General features: G+C 45.8%; 1 pseudogene; it reads right to left on the bottom strand.

Annotated features, from left to right (window-relative positions):
- Positions 1 to 1,280: 1,280 nt before the first annotated feature.
- LOC119391665 (uncharacterized protein K02A2.6-like) lies at positions 1,281 to 4,363 on the bottom strand (annotated as a pseudogene).
- Positions 4,364 to 11,982: the final 7,619 nt, after the last annotated feature.

The raw sequence follows: 11,982 nt of genomic DNA, 5'->3' as shown, positions 1-11,982 counted from the left end.
CTTACGATAGTTTTTATGTCAAAGCACCAGCTCGCCCAACAGTCAACTCTTTTAAAGCTTCAATATAGCTTGCTGAATCATAGGAACACAAATCTAATGCTTATTAGACTGCTATAACAGCGGAGCTAACACTGGTACCACAGACGTTAATCTGATATGATGACTGTATCATAGGACTACATATGTAGTGTTTATTGCTTTCTTGTAAAATTTGATAGCCAGCGCCACAAACACAAGACGTTGCACCGACATTACGCCTACATAGGCTGTTTTTCCAAACCAGTTCATAGACGTGGCATGGCTCTGCGGTAGAATAATTTATGCCACGCAAAACGTCGGGTCAAGGCTGCCGATGTCATTTTTCTTAACGCTCTCTCATTTAAATTACCACTGTCTCATCTCACCGTTCCTGGGTAGATATAAGCTGTCAGTCACCTGTGGCGCATACCCATACACAGTGGCCCGGGGTAAACGGGTATGTACCACACGTGTCTGGAGGAAAGGGTTCGACGACATACGCGACCGGATTTTCACGTTATTCATGTCATGATCCGACAGCCATATTCGTCAAATCCTCTTATCCTCCCTTGCCAATTTTGGTCTGCACCAAGTTAAGGAGGTGATCATGAGAGCATCCAGACGTAGGTGACTAGATCTGGAGATAGATAGATACGTAGATGGAAACGCTCAGAGTCCCAATGTTTCGCTAAGGAATGCTTCGCTTTTAAAAGAGAGGAAAGAAAGGGAAGATAGAAAAAGGTGCAAGGACAGAGAAACAAACATATAGAGAGATAGAAAGAGACAGACTCAAAAAAAGAAGAAAAAGATAGCAAGCATAGCCACGTACAATATAGCATAGCAAGGGTAGGGAAAGAGCCAAGTGAGAGGGTAAACGCCTTGCCAAGTCAGGACCAGCTAGGTGCCCATGACCTCTGCTGTGACCCTGCCTTACGTGAGTTTGTGCAAGCTGCGCTGAGTTTTTGCTATAAAGTAGTGGCAATGTCCGCGTAACGCTTTTACCCGCTGTCCCACCCATTATCACATGGAGTGGGTAAAATAGCAGCCTAATTTTCTGCCTAGATACCTATGAGCCACACATCACAATAATCAACCAATATACTGTTGTAATTGTGGAAGAGAAGACTGCCATGCGATTACGCGATAAATCTTAAGCTAAAACACTACCGTTGCACGGTTCCATTTGTATTATCGTACGTAGGTGCGAGGAAACAAACTTCATGGCAGGAACAAGACAATGTTTATTCAAGAGGCTGCTTTTATACCCTGGCCAGAGGGCCGGAGCATGCGCCGTGACGAGGGGTGAAGGCACGTGTGGTCGGCATGCTTCTCGCATCTACATCTGAGGATCAACGATATATCACTTCCTCCCCCCTGAGCTAGAACCTATCCGGGGGCTTGCGGGCACGGGTGGAGCGTCTGAGTTGGATTGGTTCTGTTGGCCCTGAAACTGCCGGCTCGATGCCACCTCCAGACGCTGGCTCGCCCGGCACGGACTGACCGGCTTGCAGGGCGTCGCTGCTAGTTGTCTGGTCGCCGGCGGAAGAGAGGGGCCCTTCCGGAGATGAGTGCTCCAGGGTCACGGGTGTCTCGAAGGGTTCTTCCTTACCCGGCGTCGATGAGGCGCGGGCTCGTACTTGATCCAGGTGCCTACGCTGCACCCCCCTTGGCGTGTTGACAGTTAAGAATCGTTTACCTTCGACTGTTGTCACGGTTCCTGGAAGCCACCTTTGAACTGGCTGACCGTATTGTCGACTCCAAACCTGCATTCCTGGTGCATACTCTTTTTCTGGGCTTGGAACTCCGTTGACGGCAGCCTCCTTCGCCCCTTTTTCCTTTGCAAAGAAGTTGCTTAGGCGGGTCCGTGGCTGGAATCCCAGAAGTCTTTCTGCGGGCGACTGCTGTTCTTGGGTCGGCGTGGTCCTGTAACGTAACAAAAATTTGGAAAGTCGACTTTGCAGCGTTCCCATCCGATTTTTTTTCAGGCCCTCCTTGATGGTGCGTACTGCCCGTTCTGCCAACCCGTTGGATTGCGGGTAATATGGGGCAGTCGTTACGTGGCGCACACCATTTTCCCGGAAGAACATCGTGCTGTCTCTGCGCTGGTGAATTGCGGACCGTTGTCCGACACGACAGTTCGTGGTAGGCCAAAGCGTGCGAAAATGCCCCTGAGTACATCCACTGTCGTTGCCGCCGTGGCTGTCTTCATTGGCACTGCCTCTATCCACTTAGTCTCGGCGTCTACAAGAACGAAGATCATATGTCCTTCCACGGGACCAGCAAAATCCATGTGTAGGCGGTACCAACGTGCGTTGGTCTTCGGCCAGTTTACTGGAACCTGCGCAGGGAGCATGGGCAAACACTGCACGCACAGGGGACACGGTTTCGCAAGCATCTCAATATCACTGTCTAGCCCTGGGTACCAGAAAATTCAGCGCGCGAGGTTCTTCATTGCTGTGATGCCAGCATGCGTGTCATGCAGCTCTTTCAAAACAAAATTTTGACCAGCTTAGGAAGAACCACACGGTGACCCCAATACAGTATCCCCTTGCTCACGGTCAATTCCTGCCTCCGTGCAAAATATGGTTGATACTGTTGTTCGTCTGCCCCCAGGCGCTTGGGCCAGCCTTGCAGGATCCAAGTCTTTACTTGCTGAAGTGTGCAGTCTTTGCTGGTGTGATCAGACACATTCTGCGCAGACAAAACAAAGTCATCCAGTGCCTGCGCATGCAGGACATAATCGGCAAGTTCTTTTTCGCTGCCATCATCGCGGACAGGCAACGGCAAGCGGCTCAGAGCGTCGGCATTCGCATTCAGCTCCCCTTTTCTGTATTCCAAATCATATTGATATGCTGCTAAGAGCAGCGCCCAACGTTGAATTCGTGCCGCTGCCATCTGCGGGATGGGTTTGTCTGGACTCAACAAGCCAGTCAAAGGCTTGTGATCGGTCACCAGAGTGAACTTATTGCCAAACAGATAATCTCGGAATTTCACAACCCCAAAAACCAGCGCTAGTGCCTCCTTTTCTAATTGTGAATAGTTACGTTCTGCCGACGTAAGAGTTCTGGAGCGGAAAGAGATAGGATGATCCACCCCTTTAATGCGGTGAGACAAAACTGCGCCTATTCCTTCCGCCGACGCATCACACTCAAGCCGCAGGGGTTTCTGAGGATCATAATGCACAAGAAAGTTTGCGTTGCTCATGGCGCGCTTGGTTTCTTGGAATGCTGTCACCTGTGCGTTCCCCCAACACAAGGGTACCGCTTTTGACAACAGGTGGTGTAACGGAGCCAAAGTGGTTGACAAATTTGGTAGAAACTTCGATTAATACGTCACCAGTCCGAAGAATGATTTAAGCTGGCTTACCGAGGTCGGTGGCGGCGCCGCCAGCACGGCTTCCAAGTTGTCCTGCAGGGGGTGAAGGCCTCTTGCGTCGATTCGGTGCCCAAGAAATACCACTTCTTTTTCCCGGAAACGACACTTCTCTTTGTTCAGCGTGAGGCCATTCGCCCGCAGTCGTTCCAACACTTGGCGTAGTAGCCTGGTATTCTGCGCTTTTTCCGCTACAATAATGTCGTCCAGGTAAACATTCACCCCTGGTTACCCCTGTAGTACCGCTTCTATGCGCCGCTGAAACAGCGCAGGCGCCGAGGCGATACCAAAAGCCAAGCGGTTGTAGCAGAAGAGGCCCTTGTGCGTATTCAGCACCGCTATCTTTTTGGCATCATCATCCAGGGGAAGTTGGTTGTATGCGTTCCGTAAGTCGAGCGTGCTAAACACCTCGCCCCCCGCTAGCGTTGCAAAGATGTCTTCGATTTTCGGAAGCGGGTACTGTTCTGTTCTTGTCGCTGGATTGACCGTCAGCTTAAAGTCTCCACACAGCCGGATGTCTCCGTTTTTCTTTACCACCGGCACTACTGGCGTTGCCCATTCAGCCACGCTCACTGGGGACAGAACTCCCACTTCCACCAGTCGGTCGATTTCGGCGGATACTTGCGCTCTCATGGCGTACGGAACTGTCCGAGCCTTCACAAATCGAGGTTGGGCGCCTTCCTTGAGGTATACTTTCACCGGTGGTCCCTTACAGCATCCGAGGTCCTCAAAGCAGTCGGAAAATTCGTCAAGAAGTGCGGTGAGCTTACTGTCGACGTGCACAACATTCACCATAGACGACATGCCTCTCTCCAAAAGGAAGACGCCAGCTTTGCGAAATTCTTCTATCGTGTCTCTTCCACACAGCAGGGGCCCTTGATGGTCCACCACTATCAGAGAACTGCTCACCGTTACTGGACCAAGCTGTACCTTCATTTCCACCTTGCCCCAGACCGGTAACGGTCCCAGGAAACATGAAAGGCGTGTGGGAGTTTTCTGCAAAGCCGGCCACCACTTGCAGTGTTTCTTGTACACGCTCTTGGGAATTACACTTACTGGTGATCCCGTGTCGACAATCATTCGCAGCCGACGGCCTTCCCCACATTAAGGTGTGCTCAATTGGCTGCACTAAGCGCTTATTGGCCGAATTGTGTGCGACTAGAGCATACAAAATCTCTTCTTCATGTTCGCATTCTGTTCCGTCGACGGCGAACGTTCCCGACGTCGGAGCGTGGGATCTTTTGCAGGCTCTAGCAAGATGTCCTCTGTTGCCAATTGATGGCAGATAGAACTGCGATGTCGACACGACGCCGTGGTATGCGGCCCTTTGCATCTGTCGCATGAGAGACTAGGACTTCGCGGTAGGTCGTTTCTCCTGTACTTCTTTCCTTGCTGCTGTTTCTGTACCATGTTGACGCCACCGCCTGCAGTTAGTGCGTATGGAGCTCGCATCCCACGAGCGTCTTCGTTCGCTTTTTCAGAAGCTAAGACAAATTCTACGGCTTCTTCACGAGTCAACTTCTTGCGGCCCAGCAAGCACCGGCGCGCTTCATCGTCCCGAATCCCGCAAACGATTCGGTCCCGCAACATACGGTCCAGTGTCGTTCCAAAATTACAATTTACGGCAAGTCTTTTCAACTCAGCAATGTAGTCCCGAACGCTTGCTCTTCTTGCCTTCGCGTGAAGAAGGTATAGCTTGAGGCTATTTCGTTTGCTTGAGAGTTGAGATGGTCTTCCAGGCATTTGACAACGTCATCATACGTCAAAGAGTTGATGGGGACCCCCGGGTGGCGCCCTTGAAAAATCCGCACGACACTGTCGCTCAATGACGAAACCAGTAGGGCACGGCGTTTAGCTGTGTCGGTAATCTCGTTGCCCTCAAAGTAGGCTTCCAAGCGTACACGATACGTACTCCAGCTACTCACAGCGTCGTCGAAGGCCGGGGGTCGAGATCCCACTACTCTGGTGTCAGAATCGAAGTGCGATCAACGATCCCATCTTCGTCGCCACTGTAGTATCGTACGTAGGTGCGAGGAAAGACACTTCATGGCAGGAACGAGACTAAATGTTTATTCAAGAGGCTGCTTTTATACCCTGGCCAGAGGGCCGGAGCATGCGCCGTGACGAGGGGTGAAGGCACGTGTGGTCGACATGCTTCTCGCATCTACAGCTGAGGATCAACGATATATCACCATTAAATAAAGCTACAGCTATGAAAACGTCAAGCATCTTCTTTTGTTCTCTTGGATGCTGATTTTTATAAGCCAACAAATACCATGAATATCTCTAAAGCCTGAAACATCACACTTTTTTTCACTGTCATCGCAGTCAGAATCGGGGAATCCAGGAATATTTATGTCGTTAAAGGAGCGTACTCAACTGCTGTATAGAGTGAAAAAAATCAATAACTGTATTTACAGGGTGGCCTTATTGGTACGGCATATTTGAATAACGATGGCAGCGCAAAGAAACAGGACACTAGAAAGCAAGAAAGCGACACATACAGGGCTTTGTGTATCTCTTTGTTGACTTCTTGTATCCAGTTTTTTTGCGCTACCATTGTTATCCGAATAAGTAAAGGAGTAGCACAAGAAAATTGCCATCACAGCTTCCATTCGTTGCTGCTAAAAGTTTAGCAGCACCTAACATCAGCAGGCTTTTACGACTAAGGTCTGTTAAAAGTAAGGTGCAAAGTACTGCGAAGCTCGAAAGGCTTCCTGACAGTGCACCTCAAAAGTAAAGGCCACAAATCCATCAGGTGCATGATCAGACAGGTTTTGATTCATAAGCTAAATATTCACGACAATACCCTCACACTGCCGACATCTCCCCTATCGCCTTCAATGCCACCTCCTGAAATATTCAACTGACTTTCACCTCACCACATGAAGATGAGGGAATGTGAGGGTGTAGACGTCATCGCGATGGCCCACCCTTTTAGGGGTCCTAATGTTTGGTGACGGTTAGGATTAATTGCTTAGCAGGTAATATAAAAAGCGCATCAGATTCTGGTATTTTTACATAGTAATTTGTATTTCCTGAACTTGTTTAATGTTGCTTCATTGAACAATCTGGAAGCCCTGTATGAAGAGCCGCTACTTAATGAGAGCGCCCCTGTTATACACAATAAAGTGTTAGAAATGCATTTGACTGTGCGCTTTCTTCGTTTCTTCCTGTGAGCAAACGCCTACGGTCGCGGCTTAAGGCATTTAAAAGTGCCATCAAAGTTGGAGTCAATAGAAGGTCAAAAGAACAAGCTCCTCGGGCCACTTTGATATCGTCATACCGTTTTAAATATATGCCTACCTAATCGCCCGCGCAGATACTTTAATGAGTTGCACCGTTTCTTAAAGCGACATAGCTTGAAGTGAATAATGAGGCTAAGAGTCTTGCGAAAGATGCATCCTGATTTGCGCCAGCCAGACATAGGTACAGACAATCGTGTAATGGTGTGTAGTTTGCTATGTTAGAGAGGACGTGGTCGAAGTCATTAGAAGATCCTTAAAATATGCGCTCCGCGTTCAATTTACCTTCATAGAAAGCTTGCGATAAATATGTTCAAACTTAATGCTACGCATATTTTATTTACCGCAATAATTACAGCTTAATTTGTCATAAGGTTAGAAATTCTTGATACACATTTATTTAGCATAAATTAATAAAGATTCAGATGACTAACGCTCGGATAATATTTAAGTGTTGAGTTAATTGCTAGTGAACCATATTTAACAGAAATAACTTTAGACGGCATTGGTTAAATCACGGTCGGTAAAAATTTAATTTACATGCTCTTAGAGCTCACTTGACAAAAGTATAAAAAGTGTCAGTTTGCTCATACTCGGTAGATATTTGCTTTACTGATCCTTGAACCACCGCGAAATGTGGAAATTTAAATACACTCAAAGTTGCATAAACTAAAATTTGGAACGCAAAAAGTATCTAAAGCGCCAGGAAGAGTTACTGCCTGTTACATAAAATGGTTCCTGCGGCCAAACTGGATGCTGCACTTATGGCAGTTTTCCTTTATGAGCCTTCATGATGACTAAGTAAGACAGCAGTTCAGGGGAAGATGAATGCTAGCAGCGATGAGAAATCTTTGACCAGGGAATGTCTATGAAGTCAACGCTTCGGCAAATAAACTTTACTTTGTCAAGGCAGCAACCGGTTCCCTTTAGTAGCCTGCCTATGTAAGTTTTGTTCACTCTGCCCCAACCACCATAGCGGAGGAGCAAAAGTAAAGCAAGTTGCGAAAATTGGGGCAAAGGGAAATTGCAAGAGGTGGCTATTGAGACAGGTTGGTGTGGCAAATGGGGAAGTAAGAAGGAAAAGCAAATAAAGTTAAGAAAATAGGTTGCGGGGAGGTACCTGTATTCCATACGGGTGTTATTTGCGCCCACAGTGTAGAAGGGTTTTGGGAGGGGGATCTTCCCGCCGAGTCATGGATCACATGAATCTCAGGGAAATCGCGCCATTTGTATATCGCCAAAAAATACCATTCATGCGCAAAAACTGTAGAATAGCATTTTATGGTCGGAAGGGCTACAAAGATTCTTGAATAAACTGCTTAAGTCTGACTGGCTGTCACTGCGTACTTACTATATCGGATATATTGAAGAGCTCCCTTTGAACCGTTTATACATCTTGCTTGGAGTGCGCTAAACCTGTGAATGAGGTATGGCTGTCGATATATTCTGTCTCTCGAGGACCAGAATTTTAACTGACATATAAACAATCAGAGTTCATCAAAGTTGTGACCTTCCTCACTAAAATTCTATGCCACTGTTTTCTTTAAATTCTTCACTGCGTCCGCGCGAAGCCCGTCTAATAAACAGCATTAGTCCTATGGCGACCATCTATAATTTGTGACAAAGTGAACACCTCAGCCTGTAAATGATGTTTGGACTAGTGCAGATATGAAGCTATATTGTACGTGATGGAAGTAATTATTTCGGATGCTTTGAGCTATAACGCCATTTTGAAAGCGCTTGCAAATATCTTACACCTGAGACGAGAGCAAGCTGTTATGCAGGTGGTAGAATGAAGGTTTACTGTTGCGTGTGGTAACATGTCTATAAAGTTTCAATTACGATGATAGGTGGCCCTTTGTACTTCAGGAGCGCTTTTCTAAGGCGCTTGTACCTTACTAATATTTGATAATACTTTCAGAGAACATTACTTATGTTTGGAAGCGCACTTCAGCGCTGTTTCATAAATGCAGGCGTCTGGTTGGACTGTACCATAAGGCCTCTAGCTAGTCCTGATTTCATGTCTTAAAGGCTTTGTTTTAGTCCTTGTTTAGCGCTTGATCGGGTAATTTATTTACCCTAGATTTGCTCTTAGATCCCTCATGGGGTGAACGTAGTCAGCATCATGGCTGTAGATGCTTCCGATTCACCTCATTATTCGACAAATATTGCTTATTTGCAGGGCCGTGAGTGACTGCTGGTGCAATACAGGTATCGTAGGCCATCTACTGACTTTCCTTAAAACGTCGTCTTCAATCATCTCTTATTCGACAACACAGTAGATCTAAGAAGTCCTTCGAAAGTTGTGAGTACGGATGCGCCCAAAGGAAAGGGAGATTTTTGTCCACTTAAATTTGTTTCAGTTCACGTCATAAGTACTACATTACACCTAAAAGGCAACAGTTAGTGTCCCCTATGATTTCGTTAGTTCACTTCTTGTTGAAATAATCTGGTTGTGTCTAACACAGCAACTAGCCCCTTGAAAACATTTTCTTTCTAGCGGTAACACCATTACAAGAACACCGCCTTATGGTCCGTTGCATAGATTGACTGCTCCGATTATATAATGTACAAGTACTATGCAATATGGCAATGCTGTCTTTCTGGTTGAAAAAACGTTTTCCTAGCAGACCACACAATTGTATCATGGCTATTAGCATCCTTTAAGGACTTCCTTGGGTACTGAGATTTATCTAACCTTCTCCTAGGCAACTTTGGCAGTGAGCTATTTAGGTAAAGCATATGGGATTTCAAATTTGTTATTCTGTGCTAATTGTTAGTAAGTGGGGTAGGAGTATGTGTCACTAGGCGAGTGGCCATGTTGAATGAAAACAGAAGCGAAAATAGATTGGGCGAGAAAGCGTAGTAGAAAAACGAGATGCATCGCTAAGTATTGTATGTTTCTTAATATATTTCACGCCTTCCTACGTACTTCAGCTACATATCTGTCTCGTTATACTAGTCAACTCAATCATCCCAACACTCACCATATTCGTATTTGTATGCACCGTTAATATAAACTATTTTATTCAAATTGACGTCTCCGTTCGTCTGCAAAAGATAAATACGCTACCATTTTCTTTTATTGCCACGGAATTTCTTTACCATGAGTAATATTGCAGTGCATATAGATGGGGACACAATCAAGGCACGTGAACCCGTATACACGCAAAAGGCATACTTCACAGCAGTGTGTCTGTCTATTAGAGCGCATTCTGCTCATTACTACAGAGGCTTGCAACGAGGGCTCCTTATAAGCCGTGTTTCTCTAATGCCGAAATGCTGTAGATAAGCCACCCCCCCCCCCCCAAATTAAAAAAAGCAAATATAACAGAAACGAAAATAAGAATGCATTGTTGAGGTAGTCGCACCTGTCATTGTACTACAGTGAAACAGACAACAATTACCTGATCTCAGGATCGGATAGCAACATCTCTATACGCCAGAATATCATTGAAAATGTCATGTCAACAAGGCTGCATTGGATACAATGTTCTTGTATTTCTCATTTTAGTGAGAATTGTTTGTGAAAACTCATTGTTGCCGTTACACTGCGGCATTTAAGGGGGGACGCGGCGATCGTTTGTAACTTTTTAGTTCCTTGGCCTAGGTTGATGAAATTTGCCACACACACTACAAATCATCCTAAACAAACAAATAGTTTTGATAAAGATATCTTTGTTATTTTTCATTTTATAAAAGTCCCCTACTTCCTTGCTAGTGGAAAGCCTGGCACAGTGATGAAATATGCTAGGAGGCTGGAACCACTATTTAACTTTGCTCACATACTGTTTGTATTTAAAGACAGTTTTAGATTTTTTTACAGCGCTAATAATTTTCCGCAGAACATTACATGCAAATGCCTGTGTCTCAGCTAATCGTGCCACGCAGTAATTATTTTTTTATTTCAAGCCTGATGGCAAACATTTCACCACCCCATTATAAAGGGGACGCTCATAGCATCCATCCAGCCATCCATCCAAGAGCACCGTGAGCGGAAAGTGTGAAAGATAAAAGGCGCGTTTATGTAGCCCCCGTAACGTGTTTGGGGGCTACATTTGGGGGCTACATGTTTGGTTTCATACGATGCAGTCAGTAAGTACTTTTATGCTGTATTTTATGGCTTTGGGCCAAGCGTTACGAGGTATTTTACGTGTTTTTCTAAGTGTAGTAGCTGTGTGCACATCGTCGACTTACCAGGCACGTGGACAACACCGGCGTGTAAAGGGTAACTCATGGTGCTATGTAACGTCAGTCCTCACGTTAGAGTGCATACGTCAGTATTATCGAAACTAAGTGCACTTTATGGTGCATTCACCTGAATATCATATGTAACGTTCGTTAATGTCTTCCTCCGAGGTCGACCAATGCTAAATATAGCTTGCTGAATCATAGCAATACAAATGTGATATTTATTAGACTGCTATAATGGGGGATCTAACACTGGAATCACCGATGGTAATCTATATGACGCATGTGTCGTAGGTGTGAATATGTTGTGTTTATTGCTTTCTTGTAAAACTACATAGCCAGCACCACAACCACAATTGACGTTGCACCGCCAGTACGCCTGCGTAGGCTGCTTCTCCAAACCAGTTTGCAGACATGGCGTGGCTCCGTGGTAGAATACCTGATTGTCACGCCGAATGCTTGGGTTCAATTCCTGCTAGGATTCTAATTTTTATTATTTGCATTCGTCGGTTCAGCGCTGCCGATGTAGGTTTTTTTAACGCTCTCGCGCTTAAATTACCAATGTCTGTTCTCGCCGTTCCTGCGTAGATAATGTTGTCAATCACCTGTGGCGCATACCCGGACACCGCGGCCCGTGGTAAGCGGGTATGTGGCACACGTGTCTGGAGGAAAGGGATTGACGGCGTGCGAGACAGGATTTTCACGTTATTCATATGATGACCCGACAGTCGCATTCGCCAAATCCTTGTACCCTCCCATGCCAATTTTGGTCTACAAAAAATTAAGGAGGCGATGATGAGAGCACCCAGACGTAGGCGGCTGGATAGATAGATAGATAGATAGATAGATAGATAGATAGATAGATAGATAGATAGATAGATAGATAGCTAGATAGATAGATAGATAGATAGATAGATAGATAGATAGATAGATAGATAGATAGATAGATAGATAGATAGATAGATAGATAGATAGATAGATAGATAGATAGATAGATAGATAGATAGATAGATACGCTCAAATTGCCAAAGGTTCGCTAAGAAATGCTTCGCATTTAATAACGTGAAAATACTGTCGCGTACACTCCTCAGCAAGTCTGGCTATGGCAGAAATAGGCGCACATTCAGATCGATTCGGCTTGTAGGGAAGGATTCTG

The sequence above is a fragment of the Rhipicephalus sanguineus genome, chromosome 4 (genome assembly GCF_013339695.2).
Source record: "Rhipicephalus sanguineus isolate Rsan-2018 chromosome 4, BIME_Rsan_1.4, whole genome shotgun sequence".
Lineage (NCBI taxonomy): Eukaryota > Metazoa > Arthropoda > Arachnida > Ixodida > Ixodidae > Rhipicephalus > Rhipicephalus sanguineus.
Note: the sequence above shows the minus strand (reverse complement) of the source record. Positions and strands in the feature narration are given on the sequence as shown.